Source organism: Schistocerca serialis, chromosome 6 (assembly GCF_023864345.2).
Source record: "Schistocerca serialis cubense isolate TAMUIC-IGC-003099 chromosome 6, iqSchSeri2.2, whole genome shotgun sequence".
NCBI lineage: Eukaryota > Metazoa > Arthropoda > Insecta > Orthoptera > Acrididae > Schistocerca > Schistocerca serialis.
In genome coordinates, this window is record NC_064643.1 from 655,452,605 (window position 1) to 655,472,182 (window position 19,578).

Sequence of the window (19,578 nt, forward strand, 5' to 3'; positions counted from 1 at the left end):
CCACGCTATCCCACAAGCTGTGCACTAGGTCAGGATTGTGCAGACCGCTAACTTTTGGTGGGCCGTCGCTCGTCGTCGATCGTAAGGGCGAAACATTCAAGAGATTTGGAAAACGGCAATGTGGACACCCCCAGCAGCAGCTGTGTGCCAAATCCGATATCTGGTCGAGGGCTGCAAGATTCAGTATGATGAAGTAACAATTTGGGGATAGCTCACAAACGCTAAGCTGCCGCCTTCTTAGCTCAGTGGTAGAGCACTGGTCTCGTAAACCAGGGGTCGTGAGTTCGAACCTCACAGAAGGCATTCATTTTTTAAACCTTCCTGCAAGGAGCGGAGCTATCTCGAGCAGCATCTAACACATGGCAGTACACTGAATGAAAGGGATGTTCTACAACCTATGACAAGTATTCTACTGGCCTCAGAGGTTTTCTGAATGCATAGGCAGAACATTGGTTTGTATGCATTTTGTAGTATAATGTCATGCTTGGCGATGTCATTCGTTTACGAGCCTCGCTACAGTGTGCATGCACGTTATCCATGTGAAGAGGCGTAAGCAAATGCTACCATTCTGCGAGATTCCTGCAGAAGGTATACGAATTGCGTTGATATACAGAGCACAAGGGAGCCAAAGTCAAGGCCTCCGTGGCGCAATCGGCTAGCGCGTTCGGCTGTTAACCGAAAGGTTGGTGGTTCGAGCCCACCCGGGGGCGAAATCGTTTTAACCGGCACCGAGGTGAGGACATACGTCAACTTTGTTAGAGATACACAGCTAGTGTGACAATTTGGCTGCGTTTGAGTGATGCCACAGAGCCTTATACACATTCAGCCAAGTGACACTGTAGGTAAAAACATGGCCCTACACAGACGTTCTGCTGTTTTCCTTTTTATTCGTCATGTGTGACACTGCAGTAGAGGGACGCCCGCTACAAAAGACGTATTCTTTACATTCAATTTCAGCATATACGTCGCGAGTGCCATATGACAGGGCCTGTCTCTCGATGTCGATTTGTATTTGGTGTGTCTTAAGTGTCGGTCTGCAGTAGGCCGCTGTTGGCCGAGCGACGTGCAGTCGCCTTACATGAAGCCCCATGGGCAACGCCAGTGCCACTGTGGACAACAGCGCACTGTAGCCAGAGAGAGGAGCCGAAAGGCGCATTTCGCAGTCGAGCCACGCTATCCCACAAGCTGTGCACTAGGTCAGGATTGTGCAGACCGCTAACTTTTGGTGGGCCGACGCTCGTCGTCGATCGTAAGGGCGAAACATTCAAGAGATTTGGAAAACGGCAATGTGGACACCCCCAGCAGCAGCTGTGTGCCAAATCCGATATCTGGTCGAGGGCTGCAAGATTCAGTATGATGAAGTAACAATTTGGGGATAGCTCACAAACGCTAAGCTGCCGCCTTCTTAGCTCAGTGGTAGAGCACTGGTCTCGTAAACCAGGGGTCGTGAGTTCGAACCTCACAGAAGGCATTCATTTTTTAAACCTTCCTGCAAGGAGCGGAGCTATCTCGAGCAGCATCTAACACATGGCAGTACACTGAATGAAAGGGATGTTCTACAACCTATGACAAGTATTCTACTGGCCTCAGAGGTTTTCTGAATGCATAGGCAGAACATTGGTTTGTATGCATTTTGTAGTATAATGTCATGCTTGGCGATGTCATTCGTTTACGAGCCTCGCTACAGTGTGCATGCACGTTATCCATGTGAAGAGGCGTAAGCAAATGCTACCATTCTGCGAGATTCCTGCAGAAGGTATACGAATTGCGTTGATATACAGAGCACAAGGGAGCCAAAGTCAAGGCCTCCGTGGCGCAATCGGCTAGCGCGTTCGGCTGTTAACCGAAAGGTTGGTGGTTCGAGCCCACCCGGGGGCGAAATCGTTTTAACCGGCACCGAGGTGAGGACATACGTCAACTTTGTTAGAGATACACAGCTAGTGTGACAATTTGGCTGCGTTTGAGTGATGCCACAGAGCCTTATACACATTCAGCCAAGTGACACTGTAGGTAAAAACATGGCCCTACACAGACGTTCTGCTGTTTTCCTTTCTTTTCGTCATGTGTGACACTGCAGTAGAGGGACGCCCGCTACAAAAGACGTATTCTTTACATTCAATTTCAGCATATACGTCGCGAGTGCCATATGACAGGGCCTGTCTCTCGATGTCGATTTGTATTTGGTGTGTCTTAAGTGTCGGTCTGCAGTAGGCCGCTGTTGGCCGAGCGACGTGCAGTCGCCTTACATGAAGCCCCATGGGCAACGCCAGTGCCACTGTGGACAACAGCGCACTGTAGCCAGAGAGAGGAGCCGAAAGGCGCATTTCGCAGTCGAGCCACGCTATCCCACAAGCTGTGCACTAGGTCAGGATTGTGCAGACCGCTAACTTTTGGTGGGCCGACGCTCGTCGTCGATCGTAAGGGCGAAACATTCAAGAGATTTGGAAAACGGCAATGTGGACACCCCCAGCAGCAGCTGTGTGCCAAATCCGATATCTGGTCGAGGGCTGCAAGATTCAGTATGATGAAGTAACAATTTGGGGATAGCTCACAAACGCTAAGCTGCCGCCTTCTTAGCTCAGTGGTAGAGCACTGGTCTCGTAAACCAGGGGTCGTGAGTTCGAACCTCACAGAAGGCATTCATTTTTTAAACCTTCCTGCAAGGAGCGGAGCTATCTCGAGCAGCATCTAACACATGGCAGTACACTGAATGAAAGGGATGTTCTACAACCTATGACAAGTATTCTACTGGCCTCAGAGGTTTTCTGAATGCATAGGCAGAACATTGGTTTGTATGCATTTTGTAGTATAATGTCATGCTTGGCGATGTCATTCGTTTACGAGCCTCGCTACAGTGTGCATGCACGTTATCCATGTGAAGAGGCGTAAGCAAATGCTACCATTCTGCGAGATTCCTGCAGAAGGTATACGGATTGCGTTGATATACAGAGCACAAGGGAGCCAAAGTCAAGGCCTCCGTGGCGCAATCGGCTAGCGCGTTCGGCTGTTAACCGAAAGGTTGGTGGTTCGAGCCCACCCGGGGGCGAAATCGTTTTAACCGGCACCGAGGTGAGGACATACGTCAACTTTGTTAGAGATACACAGCTAGTGTGACAATTTGGCTGCGTTTGAGTGATGCCACAGAGCCTTATACACATTCAGCCAAGTGACACTGTAAGTAAAAACATGGCCCTACACAGACGTTCTGCTGTTTCCCTTTTTATTCGTCATGTGTGACACTGCAGTAGAGGGACGCCCGCTACAAAAGACGTATTCTTTACATTCAATTTCAGCATATACGTCGCGAGTGCCATATGACAGGGCCTGTCTCTCGATGTCGATTTGTATTTGGTGTGTCTTAAGTGTCGGTCTGCAGTAGGCCGCTGTTGGCCGAGCGACGTGCAGTCGCTATCTCGAGCAGCATCTAACACATGGCAGTACACTGAATGAAAGGGATGTTCTACAACCTATGACAAGTATTCTACTGGCCTCAGAGGTTTTCTGAATGCATAGGCAGAACATTGGTTTGTATGCATTTTGTAGTATAATGTCATGCTTGGCGATGTCATTCGTTTACGAGCCTCGCTACAGTGTGCATGCACGTTATCCATGTGAAGAGGCGTAAGCAAATGCTACCATTCTGCGAGATTCCTGCAGAAGGTATACGGATTGCGTTGATATACAGAGCACAAGGGAGCCAAAGTCAAGGCCTCCGTGGCGCAATCGGCTAGCGCGTTCGGCTGTTAACCGAAAGGTTGGTGGTTCGAGCCCACCCGGGGGCGAAATCGTTTTAACCGGCACCGAGGTGAGGACATACGTCAACTTTGTTAGAGATACACAGCTAGTGTGACAATTTGGCTGCGTTTGAGTGATGCCACAGAGCCTTATACACATTCAGCCAAGTGACACTGTAAGTAAAAACATGGCCCTACACAGACGTTCTGCTGTTTCCCTTTTTATTCGTCATGTGTGACACTGCAGTAGAGGGACGCCCGCTACAAAAGACGTATTCTTTACATTCAATTTCAGCATATACGTCGCGAGTGCCATATGACAGGGCCTGTCTCTCGATGTCGATTTGTATTTGGTGTGTCTTAAGTGTCGGTCTGCAGTAGGCCGCTGTTGGCCGAGCGACGTGCAGTCGCTATCTCGAGCAGCATCTAACACATGGCAGTACACTGAATGAAAGGGATGTTCTACAACCTATGACAAGTATTCTACTGGCCTCAGAGGTTTTCTGAATGCATAGGCAGAACATTGGTTTGTATGCATTTTGTAGTATAATGTCATGCTTGGCGATGTCATTCGTTTACGAGCCTCGCTACAGTGTGCATGCACGTTATCCATGTGAAGAGGCGTAAGCAAATGCTACCATTCTGCGAGATTCCTGCAGAAGGTATACGAATTGCGTTGATATACAGAGCACAAGGGAGCCAAAGTCAACGCCTCCGTGGCGCAATCGGCTAGCGCGTTCGGCTGTTAACCGAAAGGTTGGTGGTTCGAGCCCACCCGGGGGCGAAATCGTTTTAACCGGCACCGAGGTGAGGACATACGTCAACTTTGTTAGAGATACACAGCTAGTGTGACAATTTGGCTGCGTTTGAGTGATGCCACAGAGCCTTATACACATTCAGCCAAGTGACACTGTAGGTAAAAACATGGCCCTACACAGACGTTCTGCTGTTTTCCTTTTTATTCGTCATGTGTGCCACTGCAGTAGAGGGACGCCCGCTACAAAAGACGTATTCTTTACATTCAATTTCAGCATATACGTCGCGAGTGCCATATGACAGGGCCTGTCTCTCGATGTCGATTTGTATTTGGTGTGTCTTAAGTGTCGGTCTGCAGTAGGCCGCTGTTGGCCGAGCGACGTGCAGTCGCCTTACATGAAGCCCCATGGGCAACGCCAGTGCCACTGTGGACAACAGCGCACTGTAGCCAGAGAGAGGAGCCGAAAGGCGCATTTCGCAGTCGAGCCACGCTATCCCACAAGCTGTGCACTAGGTCAGGATTGTGCAGACCGCTAACTTTTGGTGGGCCGACGCTCGTCGTCGATCGTAAGGGCGAAACATTCAAGAGATTTGGAAAACGGCAATGTGGACACCCCCAGCAGCAGCTGTGTGCCAAATCCGATATCTGGTCGAGGGCTGCAAGATTCAGTATGATGAAGTAACAATTTGGGGATAGCTCACAAACGCTAAGCTGCCGCCTTCTTAGCTCAGTGGTAGAGCACTGGTCTCGTAAACCAGGGGTCGTGAGTTCGAACCTCACAGAAGGCATTCATTTTTTAAACCTTCCTGCAAGGAGCGGAGCTATCTCGAGCAGCATCTAACACATGGCAGTACACTGAATGAAAGGGATGTTCTACAACCTATGACAAGTATTCTACTGGCCTCAGAGGTTTTCTGAATGCATAGGCAGAACATTGGTTTGTATGCATTTTGTAGTATAATGTCATGCTTGGCGATGTCATTCGTTTACGAGCCTCGCTACAGTGTGCATGCACGTTATCCATGTGAAGAGGCGTAAGCAAATGCTACCATTCTGCGAGATTCCTGCAGAAGGTATACGAATTGCGTTGATATACAGAGCACAAGGGAGCCAAAGTCAAGGCCTCCGTGGCGCAATCGGCTAGCGCGTTCGGCTGTTAACCGAAAGGTTGGTGGTTCGAGCCCACCCGGGGGCGAAATCGTTTTAACCGGCACCGAGGTGAGGACATACGTCAACTTTGTTAGAGATACACAGCTAGTGTGACAATTTGGCTGCGTTTGAGTGATGCCACAGAGCCTTATACACATTCAGCCAAGTGACACTGTAGGTAAAAACATGGCCCTACACAGACGTTCTGCTGTTTTCCTTTTTATTCGTCATGTGTGACACTGCAGTAGAGGGACGCCCGCTACAAAAGACGTATTCTTTACATTCAATTTCAGCATATACGTCGCGAGTGCCATATGACAGGGCCTGTCTCTCGATGTCGATTTGTATTTGGTGTGTCTTAAGTGTCGGTCTGCAGTAGGCCGCTGTTGGCCGAGCGACGTGCAGTCGCCTTACATGAAGCCCCATGGGCAACGCCAGTGCCACTGTGGACAACAGCGCACTGTAGCCAGAGAGAGGAGCCGAAAGGCGCATTTCGCAGTCGAGCCACGCTATCCCACAAGCTGTGCACTAGGTCAGGATTGTGCAGACCGCTAACTTTTGGTGGGCCGACGCTCGTCGTCGATCGTAAGGGCGAAACATTCAAGAGATTTGGAAAACGGCAATGTGGACACCCCCAGCAGCAGCTGTGTGCCAAATCCGATATCTGGTCGAGGGCTGCAAGATTCAGTATGATGAAGTAACAATTTGGGGATAGCTCACAAACGCTAAGCTGCCGCCTTCTTAGCTCAGTGGTAGAGCACTGGTCTCGTAAACCAGGGGTCGTGAGTTCGAACCTCACAGAAGGCATTCATTTTTTAAACCTTCCTGCAAGGAGCGGAGCTATCTCGAGCAGCATCTAACACATGGCAGTACACTGAATGAAAGGGATGTTCTACAACCTATGACAAGTATTCTACTGGCCTCAGAGGTTTTCTGAATGCATAGGCAGAACATTGGTTTGTATGCATTTTGTAGTATAATGTCATGCTTGGCGATGTCATTCGTTTACGAGCCTCGCTACAGTGTGCATGCACGTTATCCATGTGAAGAGGCGTAAGCAAATGCTACCATTCTGCGAGATTCCTGCAGAAGGTATACGAATTGCGTTGATATACAGAGCACAAGGGAGCCAAAGTCAAGGCCTCCGTGGCGCAATCGGCTAGCGCGTTCGGCTGTTAACCGAAAGGTTGGTGGTTCGAGCCCACCCGGGGGCGAAATCGTTTTAACCGGCACCGAGGTGAGGACATACGTCAACTTTGTTAGAGATACACAGCTAGTGTGACAATTTGGCTGCGTTTGAGTGATGCCACAGAGCCTTATACACATTCAGCCAAGTGACACTGTAGGTAAAAACATGGCCCTACACAGACGTTCTGCTGTTTTCCTTTTTATTCGTCATGTGTGACACTGCAGTAGAGGGACGCCCGCTACAAAAGACGTATTCTTTACATTCAATTTCAGCATATACGTCGCGAGTGCCATATGACAGGGCCTGTCTCTCGATGTCGATTTGTATTTGGTGTGTCTTAAGTGTCGGTCTGCAGTAGGCCGCTGTTGGCCGAGCGACGTGCAGTCGCCTTACATGAAGCCCCATGGGCAACGCCAGTGCCACTGTGGACAACAGCGCACTGTAGCCAGAGAGAGGAGCCGAAAGGCGCATTTCGCAGTCGAGCCACGCTATCCCACAAGCTGTGCACTAGGTCAGGATTGTGCAGACCGCAAACTTTTGGTGGGCCGACGCTCGTCGTCGATCGTAAGGGCGAAACATTCAAGAGATTTGGAAAACGGCAATGTGGACACCCCCAGCAGCAGCTGTGTGCCAAGTCCGATATCTGGTCGAGGGCTGCAAGATTCAGTATGATGAAGTAACAATTTGGGGATAGCTCACAAACGCTAAGCTGCCGCCTTCTTAGCTCAGTGGTAGAGCACTGGTCTCGTAAACCAGGGGTCGTGAGTTCGAACCTCACAGAAGGCATTCATTTTTTAAACCTTCCTGCAAGGAGCGGAGCTATCTCGAGCAGCATCTAACACATGGCAGTACACTGAATGAAAGGGATGTTCTACAACCTATGACAAGTATTCTACTGGCCTCAGAGGTTTTCTGAATGCATAGGCAGAACATTGGTTTGTATGCATTTTGTAGTATAATGTCATGCTTGGCGATGTCATTCGTTTACGAGCCTCGCTACAGTGTGCATGCACGTTATCCATGTGAAGAGGCGTAAGCAAATGCTACCATTCTGCGAGATTCCTGCAGAAGGTATACGAATTGCGTTGATATACAGAGCACAAGGGAGCCAAAGTCAAGGCCTCCGTGGCGCAATCGGCTAGCGCGTTCGGCTGTTAACCGAAAGGTTGGTGGTTCGAGCCCACCCGGGGGCGAAATCGTTTTAACCGGCACCGAGGTGAGGACATACGTCAACTTTGTTAGAGATACACAGCTAGTGTGACAATTTGGCTGCGTTTGAGTGATGCCACAGAGCCTTATACACATTCAGCCAAGTGACACTGTAGGTAAAAACATGGCCCTACACAGACGTTCTGCTGTTTTCCTTTTTATTCGTCATGTGTGCCACTGCAGTAGAGGGACGCCCGCTACAAAAGACGTATTCTTTACATTCAATTTCAGCATATAAGTCGCGAGTGCCATATGACAGGGCCTGTCTCTCGATGTCGATTTGTATTTGGTGTGTCTTAAGTGTCGGTCTGCAGTAGGCCGCTGTTGGCCGAGCGACGTGCAGTCGCCTTACATGAAGCCCCATGGGCAACGCCAGTGCCACTGTGGACAACAGCGCACTGTAGCCAGAGAGAGGAGCCGAAAGGCGCATTTCGCAGTCGAGCCACGCTATCCCACAAGCTGTGCACTAGGTCAGGATTGTGCAGACCGCTAACTTTTGGTGGGCCGACGCTCGTCGTCGATCGTAAGGGCGAAACATTCAAGAGATTTGGAAAACGGCAATGTGGACACCCCCAGCAGCAGCTGTGTGCCAAATCCGATATCTGGTCGAGGGCTGCAAGATTCAGTATGATGAAGTAACAATTTGGGGATAGCTCACAAACGCTAAGCTGCCGCCTTCTTAGCTCAGTGGTAGAGCACTGGTCTCGTAAACCAGGGGTCGTGAGTTCGAACCTCACAGAAGGCATTCATTTTTTAAACCTTCCTGCAAGGAGCGGAGCTATCTCGAGCAGCATCTAACACATGGCAGTACACTGAATGAAAGGGATGTTCTACAACCTATGACAAGTATTCTACTGGCCTCAGAGGTTTTCTGAATGCATAGGCAGAACATTGGTTTGTATGCATTTTGTAGTATAATGTCATGCTTGGCGATGTCATTCGTTTACGAGCCTCGCTACAGTGTGCATGCACGTTATCCATGTGAAGAGGCGTAAGCAAATGCTACCATTCTGCGAGATTCCTGCAGAAGGTATACGAATTGCGTTGATATACAGAGCACAAGGGAGCCAAAGTCAAGGCCTCCGTGGCGCAATCGGCTAGCGCGTTCGGCTGTTAACCGAAAGGTTGGTGGTTCGAGCCCACCCGGGGGCGAAATCGTTTTAACCGGCACCGAGGTGAGGACATACGTCAACTTTGTTAGAGATACACAGCTAGTGTGACAATTTGGCTGCGTTTGAGTGATGCCACAGAGCCTTATACACATTCAGCCAAGTGACACTGTAGGTAAAAACATGGCCCTACACAGACGTTCTGCTGTTTTCCTTTTTATTCGTCATGTGTGACACTGCAGTAGAGGGACGCCCGCTACAAAAGACGTATTCTTTACATTCAATTTCAGCATATACGTCGCGAGTGCCATATGACAGGGCCTGTCTCTCGATGTCGATTTGTATTTGGTGTGTCTTAAGTGTCGGTCTGCAGTAGGCCGCTGTTGGCCGAGCGACGTGCAGTCGCCTTACATGAAGCCCCATGGGCAACGCCAGTGCCACTGTGGACAACAGCGCACTGTAGCCAGAGAGAGGAGCCGAAAGGCGCATTTCGCAGTCGAGCCACGCTATCCCACAAGCTGTGCACTAGGTCAGGATTGTGCAGACCGCTAACTTTTGGTGGGCCGACGCTCGTCGTCGATCGTAAGGGCGAAACATTCAAGAGATTTGGAAAACGGCAATGTGGACACCCCCAGCAGCAGCTGTGTGCCAAGTCCGATATCTGGTCGAGGGCTGCAAGATTCAGTATGATGAAGTAACAATTTGGGGATAGCTCACAAACGCTAAGCTGCCGCCTTCTTAGCTCAGTGGTAGAGCACTGGTCTCGTAAACCAGGGGTCGTGAGTTCGAACCTCACAGAAGGCATTCATTTTTTAAACCTTCCTGCAAGGAGCGGAGCTATCTCGAGCAGCATCTAACACATGGCAGTACACTGAATGAAAGGGATGTTCTACAACCTATGACAAGTATTCTACTGGCCTCAGAGGTTTTCTGAATGCATAGGCAGAACATTGGTTTGTATGCATTTTGTAGTATAATGTCATGCTTGGCGATGTCATTCGTTTACGAGCCTCGCTACAGTGTGCATGCACGTTATCCATGTGAAGAGGCGTAAGCAAATGCTACCACTCTGCGAGATTCCTGCAGAAGGTATACGAATTGCGTTGATATACAGAGCACAAGGGAGCCAAAGTCAAGGCCTCCGTGGCGCAATCGGCTAGCGCGTTCGGCTGTTAACCGAAAGGTTGGTGGTTCGAGCCCACCCGGGGGCGAAATCGTTTTAACCGGCACCGAGGTGAGGACATACGTCAACTTTGTTAGAGATACACAGCTAGTGTGACAATTTGGCTGCGTTTGAGTGATGCCACAGAGACTTATACACATTCAGCCAAGTGACACTGTAGGTAAAAACATGGCCCTACACAGACGTTCTGCTGTTTTCCTTTTTATTCGTCATGTGTGCCACTGCAGTAGAGGGACGCCCGCTACAAAAGACGTATTCTTTACATTCAATTTCAGCATATACGTCGCGAGTGCCATATGACAGGGCCTGTCTCTCGATGTCGATTTGTATTTGGTGTGTCTTAAGTGTCGGTCTGCAGTAGGCCGCTGTTGGCCGAGCGACGTGCAGTCGCCTTACATGAAGCCCCATGGGCAACGCCAGTGCCACTGTGGACAACAGCGCACTGTAGCCAGAGAGAGGAGCCGAAAGGCGCATTTCGCAGTCGAGCCACGCTATCCCACAAGCTGTGCACTAGGTCAGGATTGTGCAGACCGCTAACTTTTGGTGGGCCGACGCTCGTCGTCGATCGTAAGGGCGAAACATTCAAGAGATTTGGAAAACGGCAATGTGGACACCCCCAGCAGCAGCTGTGTGCCAAATCCGATATCTGGTCGAGGGCTGCAAGATTCAGTATGATGAAGTAACAATTTGGGGATAGCTCACAAACGCTAAGCTGCCGCCTTCTTAGCTCAGTGGTAGAGCACTGGTCTCGTAAACCAGGGGTCGTGAGTTCGAACCTCACAGAAGGCATTCATTTTTTAAACCTTCCTGCAAGGAGCGGAGCTATCTCGAGCAGCATCTAACACATGGCAGTACACTGAATGAAAGGGATGTTCTACAACCTATGACAAGTATTCTACTGGCCTCAGAGGTTTTCTGAATGCATAGGCAGAACATTGGTTTGTATGCATTTTGTAGTATAATGTCATGCTTGGCGATGTCATTCGTTTACGAGCCTCGCTACAGTGTGCATGCACGTTATCCATGTGAAGAGGCGTAAGCAAATGCTACCATTCTGCGAGATTCCTGCAGAAGGTATACGAATTGCGTTGATATACAGAGCACAAGGGAGCCAAAGTCAAGGCCTCCGTGGCGCAATCGGCTAGCGCGTTCGGCTGTTAACCGAATGGTTGGTGGTTCGAGCCCACCCGGGGGCGAAATCGTTTTAACCGGCACCGAGGTGAGGACATACGTCAACTTTGTTAGAGATACACAGCTAGTGTGACAATTTGGCTGCGTTTGAGTGATGCCACAGAGCCTTATACACATTCAGCCAAGTGACACTGTAGGTAAAAACATGGCCCTACACAGACGTTCTGCTGTTTTCCTTCTTATTCGTCATGTGTGACACTGCAGTAGAGGGACGCCCGCTACAAAAGACGTATTCTTTACATTCAATTTCAGCATATACGTCGCGAGTGCCATATGACAGGGCCTGTCTCTCGATGTCGATTTGTATTTGGTGTGTCTTAAGTGTCGGTCTGCAGTAGGCCGCTGTTGGCCGAGCGACGTGCAGTCGCCTTACATGAAGCCCCATGGGCAACGCCAGTGCCACTGTGGACAACAGCGCACTGTAGCCAGAGAGAGGAGCCGAAAGGCGCATTTCGCAGTCGAGCCACGCTATCCCACAAGCTGTGCACTAGGTCAGGATTGTGCAGACCGCTAACTTTTGGTGGGCCGACGCTCGTCGTCGATCGTAAGGGCGAAACATTCAAGAGATTTGGAAAACGGCAATGTGGACACCCCCAGCAGCAGCTGTGTGCCAAATCCGATATCTGGTCGAGGGCTGCAAGATTCAGTATGATGAAGTAACAATTTGGGGATAGCTCACAAACGCTAAGCTGCCGCCTTCTTAGCTCAGTGGTAGAGCACTGGTCTCGTAAACCAGGGGTCGTGAGTTCGAACCTCACAGAAGGCATTCATTTTTTAAACCTTCCTGCAAGGAGCGGAGCTATCTCGAGCAGCATCTAACACATGGCAGTACACTGAATGAAAGGGATGTTCTACAACCTATGACAAGTATTCTACTGGCCTCAGAGGTTTTCTGAATGCATAGGCAGAACATTGGTTTGTATGCATTTTGTAGTATAATGTCATGCTTGGCGATGTCATTCGTTTACGAGCCTCGCTACAGTGTGCATGTACGTTATCCATGTGAAGAGGCGTAAGCAAATGCTACCACTCTGCGAGATTCCTGCAGAAGGTATACGAATTGCGTTGATATACAGAGCACAAGGGAGCCAAAGTCAAGGCCTCCGTGGCGCAATCGGCTAGCGCGTTCGGCTGTTAACCGAAAGGTTGGTGGTTCGAGCCCACCCGGGGGCGAAATCGTTTTAACCGGCACCGAGGTGAGGACATACGTCAACTTTGTTAGAGATACACAGCTAGTGTGACAATTTGGCTGCGTTTGAGTGATGCCACAGAGCCTTATACACATTCAGCCAAGTGACACTGTAGGTAAAAACATGGCCCTACACAGACGTTCTGCTGTTTTCCTTTTTATTCGTCATGTGTGCCACTGCAGTAGAGGGACGCCCGCTACAAAAGACGTATTCTTTACATTCAATTTCAGCATATACGTCGCGAGTGCCATATGACAGGGCCTGTCTCTCGATGTCGATTTGTATTTGGTGTGTCTTAAGTGTCGGTCTGCAGTAGGCCGCTGTTGGCCGAGCGACGTGCAGTCGCCTTACATGAAGCCCCATGGGCAACGCCAGTGCCACTGTGGACAACAGCGCACTGTAGCCAGAGAGAGGAGCCGAAAGGCGCATTTCGCAGTCGAGCCACGCTATCCCACAAGCTGTGCACTAGGTCAGGATTGTGCAGACCGCTAACTTTTGGTGGGCCGACGCTCGTCGTCGATCGTAAGGGCGAAACATTCAAGAGATTTGGAAAACGGCAATGTGGACACCCCCAGCAGCAGCTGTGTGCCAAATCCGATATCTGGTCGAGGGCTGCAAGATTCAGTATGATGAAGTAACAATTTGGGGATAGCTCACAAACGCTAAGCTGCCGCCTTCTTAGCTCAGTGGTAGAGCACTGGTCTCGTAAACCAGGGGTCGTGAGTTCGAACCTCACAGAAGGCATTCATTTTTTAAACCTTCCTGCAAGGAGCGGAGCTATCTCGAGCAGCATCTAACACATGGCAGTACACTGAATGAAAGGGATGTTCTACAACCTATGACAAGTATTCTACTGGCCTCAGAGGTTTTCTGAATGCATAGGCAGAACATTGGTTTGTATGCATTTTGTAGTATAATGTCATGCTTGGCGATGTCATTCGTTTACGAGCCTCGCTACAGTGTGCATGCACGTTATCCATGTGAAGAGGCGTAAGCAAATGCTACCATTCTGCGAGATTCCTGCAGAAGGTATACGAATTGCGTTGATATACAGAGCACAAGGGAGCCAAAGTCAAGGCCTCCGTGGCGCAATCGGCTAGCGCGTTCGGCTGTTAACCGAAAGGTTGGTGGTTCGAGCCCACCCGGGGGCGAAATCGTTTTAACCGGCACCGAGGTGAGGACATACGTCAACTTTGTTAGAGATACACAGCTAGTGTGACAATTTGGCTGCGTTTGAGTGATGCCACAGAGCCTTATACACATTCAGCCAAGTGACACTGTAGGTAAAAACATGGCCCTACACAGACGTTCTGCTGTTTTCCTTTTTATTCGTCATGTGTGACACTGCAGTAGAGGGACGCCCGCTACAAAAGACGTATTCTTTACATTCAATTTCAGCATATACGTCGCGAGTGCCATATGACAGGGCCTGTCTCTCGATGTCGATTTGTATTTGGTGTGTCTTAAGTGTCGGTCTGCAGTAGGCCGCTGTTGGCCGAGCGACGTGCAGTCGCCTTACATGAAGCCCCATGGGCAACGCCAGTGCCACTGTGGACAACAGCGCACTGTAGCCAGAGAGAGGAGCCGAAAGGCGCATTTCGCAGTCGAGCCACGCTATCCCACAAGCTGTGCACTAGGTCAGGATTGTGCAGACCGCTAACTTTTGGTGGGCCGACGCTCGTCGTCGATCGTAAGGGCGAAACATTCAAGAGATTTGGAAAACGGCAATGTGGACACCCCCAGCAGCAGCTGTGTGCCAAATCCGATATCTGGTCGAGGGCTGCAAGATTCAGTATGATGAAGTAACAATTTGGGGATAGCTCACAAACGCTAAGCTGCCGCCTTCTTAGCTCAGTGGTAGAGCACTGGTCTCGTAAACCAGGGGTCGTGAGTTCGAACCTCACAGAAGGCATTCATTTTTTAAACCTTCCTGCAAGGAGCGGAGCTATCTCGAGCAGCATCTAACACATGGCAGTACACTGAATGAAAGGGATGTTCTACAACCTATGACAAGTATTCTACTGGCCTCAGAGGTTTTCTGAATGCATAGGCAGAACATTGGTTTGTATGCATTTTGTAGTATAATGTCATGCTTGGCGATGTCATTCGTTTACGAGCCTCGCTACAGTGTGCATGCACGTTATCCATGTGAAGAGGCGTAAGCAAATGCTACCATTCTGCGAGATTCCTGCAGAAGGTATACGAATTGCGTTGATATACAGAGCACAAGGGAGCCAAAGTCAAGGCCTCCGTGGCGCAATCGGCTAGCGCGTTCGGCTGTTAACCGAAAGGTTGGTGGTTCGAGCCCACCCGGGGGCGAAATCGTTTTAACCGGCACCGAGGTGAGGACATACGTCAACTTTGTTAGAGATACACAGCTAGTGTGACAATTTGGCTGCGTTTGAGTGATGCCACAGAGCCTTATACACATTCAGCCAAGTGACACTGTAGGTAAAAACATGGCCCTACACAGACGTTCTGCTGTTTTCCTTTTTATTCGTCATGTGTGACACTGCAGTAGAGGGACGCCCGCTACAAAAGACGTATTCTTTACATTCAATTTCAGCATATACGTCGCGAGTGCCATATGACAGGGCCTGTCTCTCGATGTCGATTTGTATTTGGTGTGTCTTAAGTGTCGGTCTGCAGTAGGCCGCTGTTGGCCGAGCGACGTGCAGTCGCCTTACATGAAGCCCCATGGGCAACGCCAGTGCCACTGTGGACAACAGCGCACTGTAGCCAGAGAGAGGAGCCGAAAGGCGCATTTCGCAGTCGAGCCTCGCTATCCCACAAGCTGTCCACTAGGTCAGGATTGTGCAGACCGCTAACTTTTGGTGGGCCGACGCTCGTCGTCGATCGTAAGGGCGAAACATTCAAGAGATTTGGAAAACGGCAATGTGGACACCCCCAGCAGCAGCTGTGTGCCAAGTCCGATATCTGGTCGAGGGCTGCAAGATTCAGTATGATGAAGTAACAATTTGGGGATAGCTCACAAACGCTAAGCTGCCGCCTTCTTAGCTCAGTGGTAGAGCACTGGTCTCGTAAACCAGGGGTCGTGAGTTCGAACCTCACAGAAGGCATTCATTTTTTAAACCTTCCTGCAAGGAGCGGAGCTATCTCGAGCAGCATCTAACACATGGCAGTACACTGAATGAAAGGGATGTTCTACAACCTATGACAAGTATTCTACTGGCCTCAGAGGTTTTCTGAATGCATAGGCAGAACATTGGTTTGTATGCATTTTGTAGTATAATGTCATGCTTGGCGATGTCATTCGTTTACGAGCCTCGCTACAGTGTGCATGCACGTTATCCATGTGAAGAGGCGTAAGCAAATGCTACCATTCTGCGAGATTCCTGCAGAAGGTATACGAATTGCGTTGATATACAGAGCACAAGGGAGCCAAAGTCAAGGCCTCCGTGGCGCAATCGGCTAGCGCGTTCGGCTGTTAACCGAAAGGTTGGTGGTTCGAGCCCACCCGGGGGCGAAATCGTTTTAACCGGCACCGAGGTGAGGACATACGTCAACTTTGTTAGAGATACACAGCTAGTGTGACAATTTGGCTGCGTTTGAGTGATGCCACAGAGCCTTATACACATTCAGCCAAGTGACACTGTAGGTAAAAACATGGCCCTACACAGACGTTCTGCTGTTTTCCTTTTTATTCGTCATGTGTGACACTGCAGTAGAGGGACGCCCGCTACAAAAGACGTATTCTTTACATTCAATTTCAGCATATACGTCGCGAGTGCCATATGACAGGGCCTGTCTCTCGATGTCGATTTGTATTTGGTGTGTCTTAAGTGTCGGTCTGCAGTAGGCCGCTGTTGGCCGAGCGACGTGCAGTCGCCTTACATGAAGCCCCATGGGCAACGCCAGTGCCACTGTGGACAACAGCGCACTGTAGCCAGAGAGAGGAGCCGAAAGGCGCATTTCGCAGTCGAGCCACGCTATCCCACAAGCTGTGCACTAGGTCAGGATTGTGCAGACCGCTAACTTTTGGTGGGCCGACGCTCGTCGTCGATCGTAAGGGCGAAACAGTCAAGAGATTTGGAAAACGGCAATGTGGACACCCCCAGCAGCAGCTGTGTGCCAAATCCGATATCTGGTCGAGGGCTGCAAGATTCAGTATGATGAAGTAACAATTTGGGGATAGCTCACAAACGCTAAGCTGCCGCCTTCTTAGCTCAGTGGTAGAGCACTGGTCTCGTAAACCAGGGGTCGTGAGTTCGAACCTCACAGAAGGCATTCATTTTTTAAACCTTCCTGCAAGGAGCGGAGCTATCTCGAGCAGAATCTAACACATGGCAGTACACTGAATGAAAGGGATGTTCTACAACCTATGACAAGTATTCTACTGGCCTCAGAGGTTTTCTGAATGCATAGGCAGAACATTGGTTTGTATGCATTTTGTAGTATAATGTCATGCTTGGCGATGTCATTCGTTTACGAGCCTCGCTACAGTGTGCATGCACGTTATCCATGTGAAGAGGCGTAAGCAAATGCTACCATTCTGCGAGATTCCTGCAGAAGGTATACGAATTGCGTTGATATACAGAGCACAAGGGAGCCAAAGTCAAGGCCTCCGTGGCGCAATCGGCTAGCGCGTTCGGCTGTTAACCGAAAGGTTGGTGGCTCGAGCCCACCCGGGGGCGAAATCGTTTTAACCGGCACCGAGGTGAGGACATACGTCAACTTTGTTAGAGATACACAGCTAGTGTGACAATTTGGCTGCGTTTGAGTGATGCCACAGAGCCTTATACACATTCAGCCAAGTGACACTGTAGGTAAAAACATGGCCCTACACAGACGTTCTGCTGTTTTCCTTTTTATTCGTCATGTGTGACACTGCAGTAGAGGGACGCCCGCTACAAAAGACGTATTCTTTACATTCAATTTCAGCATATACGTCGCGAGTGCCATATGACAGGGCCTGTCTCTCGATGTCGATTTGTATTTGGTGTGTCTTAAGTGTCGGTCTGCAGTAGGCCGCTGTTGGCCGAGCGACGTGAAGTCGCCTTACATGAAGCCCCATGGGCAACGCCAGTGCCACTGTGGACAACAGCGCACTGTAGCCAGAGAGAGGAGCCGAAAGGCGCATTTCGCAGTCGAGCCACGCTATCCCACAAGCTGTGCACTAGGTCAGGATTGTGCAGACCGCTAACTTTTGGTGGGCCGACGCTCGTCGTCGATCGTAAGGGCGAAACATTCAAGAGATTTGGAAAACGGCAATGTGGACACCCCCAGCAGCAGCTGTGTGCCAGAGCGACGTGCAGTCGCCTTACATGAAGCCCCATGGGCAACGCCAGTGCCACTGTGGACAACAGCGCACTGTAGCCAGAGAGAGGAGCCGAAAGGCGCATTTCGCAGTCGAGCCACGCTATCCCACAAGCTGTGCACTAGGTCAGGATTGTGCAGACCGCTAACTTTTGGTGGGCCGACGCTCGTCGTCGATCGTAAGGGCGAAACATTCAAGAGATTTGGAAAACGGCAATGTGGACACCCCCAGCAGCAGCTGTGTGCCAAATCCGATATCTGGTCGAGGGCTGCAAGATTCAGTATGATGAAGTAACAATTTGGGGATAGCTCACAAACGCTAAGCTGCCGCCTTCTTAGCTCAGTGGTAGAGCACTGGTCTCGTAAACCAGGGGTCGTGAGTTCGAACCTCACAGAAGGCATTCATTTTTTAAACCTTCCTGCAAGGAGCGGAGCTATCTCGAGCAGCATCTAACACATGGCAGTACACTGAATGAAAGGGATGTTCTACAACCTATGACAAGTATTCTACTGGCCTCAGAGGTTTTCTGAATGCATAGGCAGAACATTGGTTTGTATGCATTTTGTAGTATAATGTCATGCTTGGCGATGTCATTCGTTTACGAGCCTCGCTACAGTGTGCATGCACGTTATCCATGTGAAGAGGCGTAAGCAAATGCTACCATTCTGCGAGATTCCTGCAGAAGGTATACGAATTGCGTTGATATACAGAGCACAAGGGAGCCAAAGTCAAGGCCTCCGTGGCGCAATCGGCTAGCGCGTTCGGCTGTTAACCGAAAGGTTGGTGGTTCGAGCCCACCCGGGGGCGAAATCGTTTTAACCGGCACCGAGGTGAGGACATACGTCAACTTTGTTAGAGATACACAGCTAGTGTGACAATTTGGCTGCGTTTGAGTGATGCCACAGAGCCTTATACACATTCAGCCAAGTGACACTGTAGGTAAAAACATGGCCCTACACAGACGTTCTGCTGTTTTCCTTTTTATTCGTCATGTGTGACACTGCAGTAGAGGGACGCCCGCTACAAAAGACGTATTCTTTACATTCAATTTCAGCATATACGTCGCGAGTGCCATATGACAGGGCCTGTCTCTCGATGTCGATTTGTATTTGGTGTGTCTTAAGTGTCGGTCTGCAGTAGGCCGCTGTTGGCCGAGCGACGTGCAGTCGCCTTACATGAAGCCCCATGGGCAACGCCAGTGCCACTGTGGACAACAGCGCACTGTAGCCAGAGAGAGGAGCCGAAAGGCGCATTTCGCAGTCGAGCCACGCTATCCCACAAGCTGTGCACTAGGTCAGGATTGTGCAGACCGCTAACTTTTGGTGGGCCGACGCTCGTCGTCGATCGTAAGGGCGAAACATTCAAGAGATTTGGAAAACGGCAATGTGGACACCCCCAGCAGCAGCTGTGTGCCAAGTCCGATATCTGGTCGAGGGCTGCAAGATTCAGTATGATGAAGTAACAATTTGGGGATAGCTCACAAACGCTAAGCTGCCGCCTTCTTAGCTCAGTGGTAGAGCACTGGTCTCGTAAACCAGGGGTCGTGAGTTCGAACCTCACAGAAGGCATTCATTTTTTAAACCTTCCTG

General features: G+C 50.0%; 33 non-coding genes across 33 annotated transcripts; all 33 read left to right on the forward strand.

Annotated features, from left to right (window-relative positions):
• Positions 1-231: 231 nt before the first annotated feature.
• Trnat-cgu (transfer RNA threonine (anticodon CGU)) lies at positions 232-303 on the forward strand. The gene has a single exon. It is a non-coding gene; the product is annotated as a tRNA-Thr (tRNA).
• Positions 304-636: 333 nt separating this feature from the next.
• On the forward strand, positions 637-710 carry Trnan-guu (transfer RNA asparagine (anticodon GUU)). The gene has a single exon. It is a non-coding gene; the product is annotated as a tRNA-Asn (tRNA).
• Positions 711-1,399: 689 nt separating this feature from the next.
• Trnat-cgu (transfer RNA threonine (anticodon CGU)) lies at positions 1,400-1,471 on the forward strand. The gene has a single exon. It is a non-coding gene; the product is annotated as a tRNA-Thr (tRNA).
• Positions 1,472-1,804: 333 nt separating this feature from the next.
• Trnan-guu (transfer RNA asparagine (anticodon GUU)) lies at positions 1,805-1,878 on the forward strand. The gene has a single exon. It is a non-coding gene; the product is annotated as a tRNA-Asn (tRNA).
• A 689-nt stretch (positions 1,879-2,567) lies between these two features.
• On the forward strand, positions 2,568-2,639 carry Trnat-cgu (transfer RNA threonine (anticodon CGU)). The gene has a single exon. It is a non-coding gene; the product is annotated as a tRNA-Thr (tRNA).
• A 333-nt stretch (positions 2,640-2,972) lies between these two features.
• Positions 2,973-3,046, forward strand: Trnan-guu (transfer RNA asparagine (anticodon GUU)). The gene has a single exon. It is a non-coding gene; the product is annotated as a tRNA-Asn (tRNA).
• A 662-nt stretch (positions 3,047-3,708) lies between these two features.
• On the forward strand, positions 3,709-3,782 carry Trnan-guu (transfer RNA asparagine (anticodon GUU)). Its single transcript has one exon. It is a non-coding gene; the product is annotated as a tRNA-Asn (tRNA).
• Positions 3,783-4,444: 662 nt separating this feature from the next.
• Positions 4,445-4,518, forward strand: Trnan-guu (transfer RNA asparagine (anticodon GUU)). Its single transcript has one exon. It is a non-coding gene; the product is annotated as a tRNA-Asn (tRNA).
• Positions 4,519-5,207: 689 nt separating this feature from the next.
• Trnat-cgu (transfer RNA threonine (anticodon CGU)) lies at positions 5,208-5,279 on the forward strand. Its single transcript has one exon. It is a non-coding gene; the product is annotated as a tRNA-Thr (tRNA).
• Positions 5,280-5,612: 333 nt separating this feature from the next.
• Positions 5,613-5,686, forward strand: Trnan-guu (transfer RNA asparagine (anticodon GUU)). The gene has a single exon. It is a non-coding gene; the product is annotated as a tRNA-Asn (tRNA).
• Positions 5,687-6,375: 689 nt separating this feature from the next.
• Trnat-cgu (transfer RNA threonine (anticodon CGU)) lies at positions 6,376-6,447 on the forward strand. The gene has a single exon. It is a non-coding gene; the product is annotated as a tRNA-Thr (tRNA).
• A 333-nt stretch (positions 6,448-6,780) lies between these two features.
• Positions 6,781-6,854, forward strand: Trnan-guu (transfer RNA asparagine (anticodon GUU)). Its single transcript has one exon. It is a non-coding gene; the product is annotated as a tRNA-Asn (tRNA).
• Positions 6,855-7,543: 689 nt separating this feature from the next.
• On the forward strand, positions 7,544-7,615 carry Trnat-cgu (transfer RNA threonine (anticodon CGU)). Its single transcript has one exon. It is a non-coding gene; the product is annotated as a tRNA-Thr (tRNA).
• Positions 7,616-7,948: 333 nt separating this feature from the next.
• Trnan-guu (transfer RNA asparagine (anticodon GUU)) lies at positions 7,949-8,022 on the forward strand. Its single transcript has one exon. It is a non-coding gene; the product is annotated as a tRNA-Asn (tRNA).
• Positions 8,023-8,711: 689 nt separating this feature from the next.
• Positions 8,712-8,783, forward strand: Trnat-cgu (transfer RNA threonine (anticodon CGU)). Its single transcript has one exon. It is a non-coding gene; the product is annotated as a tRNA-Thr (tRNA).
• Positions 8,784-9,116: 333 nt separating this feature from the next.
• Trnan-guu (transfer RNA asparagine (anticodon GUU)) lies at positions 9,117-9,190 on the forward strand. Its single transcript has one exon. It is a non-coding gene; the product is annotated as a tRNA-Asn (tRNA).
• Positions 9,191-9,879: 689 nt separating this feature from the next.
• Trnat-cgu (transfer RNA threonine (anticodon CGU)) lies at positions 9,880-9,951 on the forward strand. Its single transcript has one exon. It is a non-coding gene; the product is annotated as a tRNA-Thr (tRNA).
• A 333-nt stretch (positions 9,952-10,284) lies between these two features.
• Trnan-guu (transfer RNA asparagine (anticodon GUU)) lies at positions 10,285-10,358 on the forward strand. The gene has a single exon. It is a non-coding gene; the product is annotated as a tRNA-Asn (tRNA).
• A 689-nt stretch (positions 10,359-11,047) lies between these two features.
• Positions 11,048-11,119, forward strand: Trnat-cgu (transfer RNA threonine (anticodon CGU)). The gene has a single exon. It is a non-coding gene; the product is annotated as a tRNA-Thr (tRNA).
• A 333-nt stretch (positions 11,120-11,452) lies between these two features.
• On the forward strand, positions 11,453-11,526 carry Trnan-guu (transfer RNA asparagine (anticodon GUU)). Its single transcript has one exon. It is a non-coding gene; the product is annotated as a tRNA-Asn (tRNA).
• A 689-nt stretch (positions 11,527-12,215) lies between these two features.
• Positions 12,216-12,287, forward strand: Trnat-cgu (transfer RNA threonine (anticodon CGU)). Its single transcript has one exon. It is a non-coding gene; the product is annotated as a tRNA-Thr (tRNA).
• Positions 12,288-12,620: 333 nt separating this feature from the next.
• Trnan-guu (transfer RNA asparagine (anticodon GUU)) lies at positions 12,621-12,694 on the forward strand. The gene has a single exon. It is a non-coding gene; the product is annotated as a tRNA-Asn (tRNA).
• Positions 12,695-13,383: 689 nt separating this feature from the next.
• On the forward strand, positions 13,384-13,455 carry Trnat-cgu (transfer RNA threonine (anticodon CGU)). The gene has a single exon. It is a non-coding gene; the product is annotated as a tRNA-Thr (tRNA).
• Positions 13,456-13,788: 333 nt separating this feature from the next.
• On the forward strand, positions 13,789-13,862 carry Trnan-guu (transfer RNA asparagine (anticodon GUU)). The gene has a single exon. It is a non-coding gene; the product is annotated as a tRNA-Asn (tRNA).
• A 689-nt stretch (positions 13,863-14,551) lies between these two features.
• On the forward strand, positions 14,552-14,623 carry Trnat-cgu (transfer RNA threonine (anticodon CGU)). Its single transcript has one exon. It is a non-coding gene; the product is annotated as a tRNA-Thr (tRNA).
• Positions 14,624-14,956: 333 nt separating this feature from the next.
• Positions 14,957-15,030, forward strand: Trnan-guu (transfer RNA asparagine (anticodon GUU)). Its single transcript has one exon. It is a non-coding gene; the product is annotated as a tRNA-Asn (tRNA).
• Positions 15,031-15,719: 689 nt separating this feature from the next.
• Trnat-cgu (transfer RNA threonine (anticodon CGU)) lies at positions 15,720-15,791 on the forward strand. The gene has a single exon. It is a non-coding gene; the product is annotated as a tRNA-Thr (tRNA).
• A 333-nt stretch (positions 15,792-16,124) lies between these two features.
• On the forward strand, positions 16,125-16,198 carry Trnan-guu (transfer RNA asparagine (anticodon GUU)). Its single transcript has one exon. It is a non-coding gene; the product is annotated as a tRNA-Asn (tRNA).
• A 689-nt stretch (positions 16,199-16,887) lies between these two features.
• Positions 16,888-16,959, forward strand: Trnat-cgu (transfer RNA threonine (anticodon CGU)). The gene has a single exon. It is a non-coding gene; the product is annotated as a tRNA-Thr (tRNA).
• A 333-nt stretch (positions 16,960-17,292) lies between these two features.
• Trnan-guu (transfer RNA asparagine (anticodon GUU)) lies at positions 17,293-17,366 on the forward strand. The gene has a single exon. It is a non-coding gene; the product is annotated as a tRNA-Asn (tRNA).
• A 951-nt stretch (positions 17,367-18,317) lies between these two features.
• Positions 18,318-18,389, forward strand: Trnat-cgu (transfer RNA threonine (anticodon CGU)). The gene has a single exon. It is a non-coding gene; the product is annotated as a tRNA-Thr (tRNA).
• Positions 18,390-18,722: 333 nt separating this feature from the next.
• Trnan-guu (transfer RNA asparagine (anticodon GUU)) lies at positions 18,723-18,796 on the forward strand. The gene has a single exon. It is a non-coding gene; the product is annotated as a tRNA-Asn (tRNA).
• A 689-nt stretch (positions 18,797-19,485) lies between these two features.
• Trnat-cgu (transfer RNA threonine (anticodon CGU)) lies at positions 19,486-19,557 on the forward strand. Its single transcript has one exon. It is a non-coding gene; the product is annotated as a tRNA-Thr (tRNA).
• Positions 19,558-19,578: the final 21 nt, after the last annotated feature.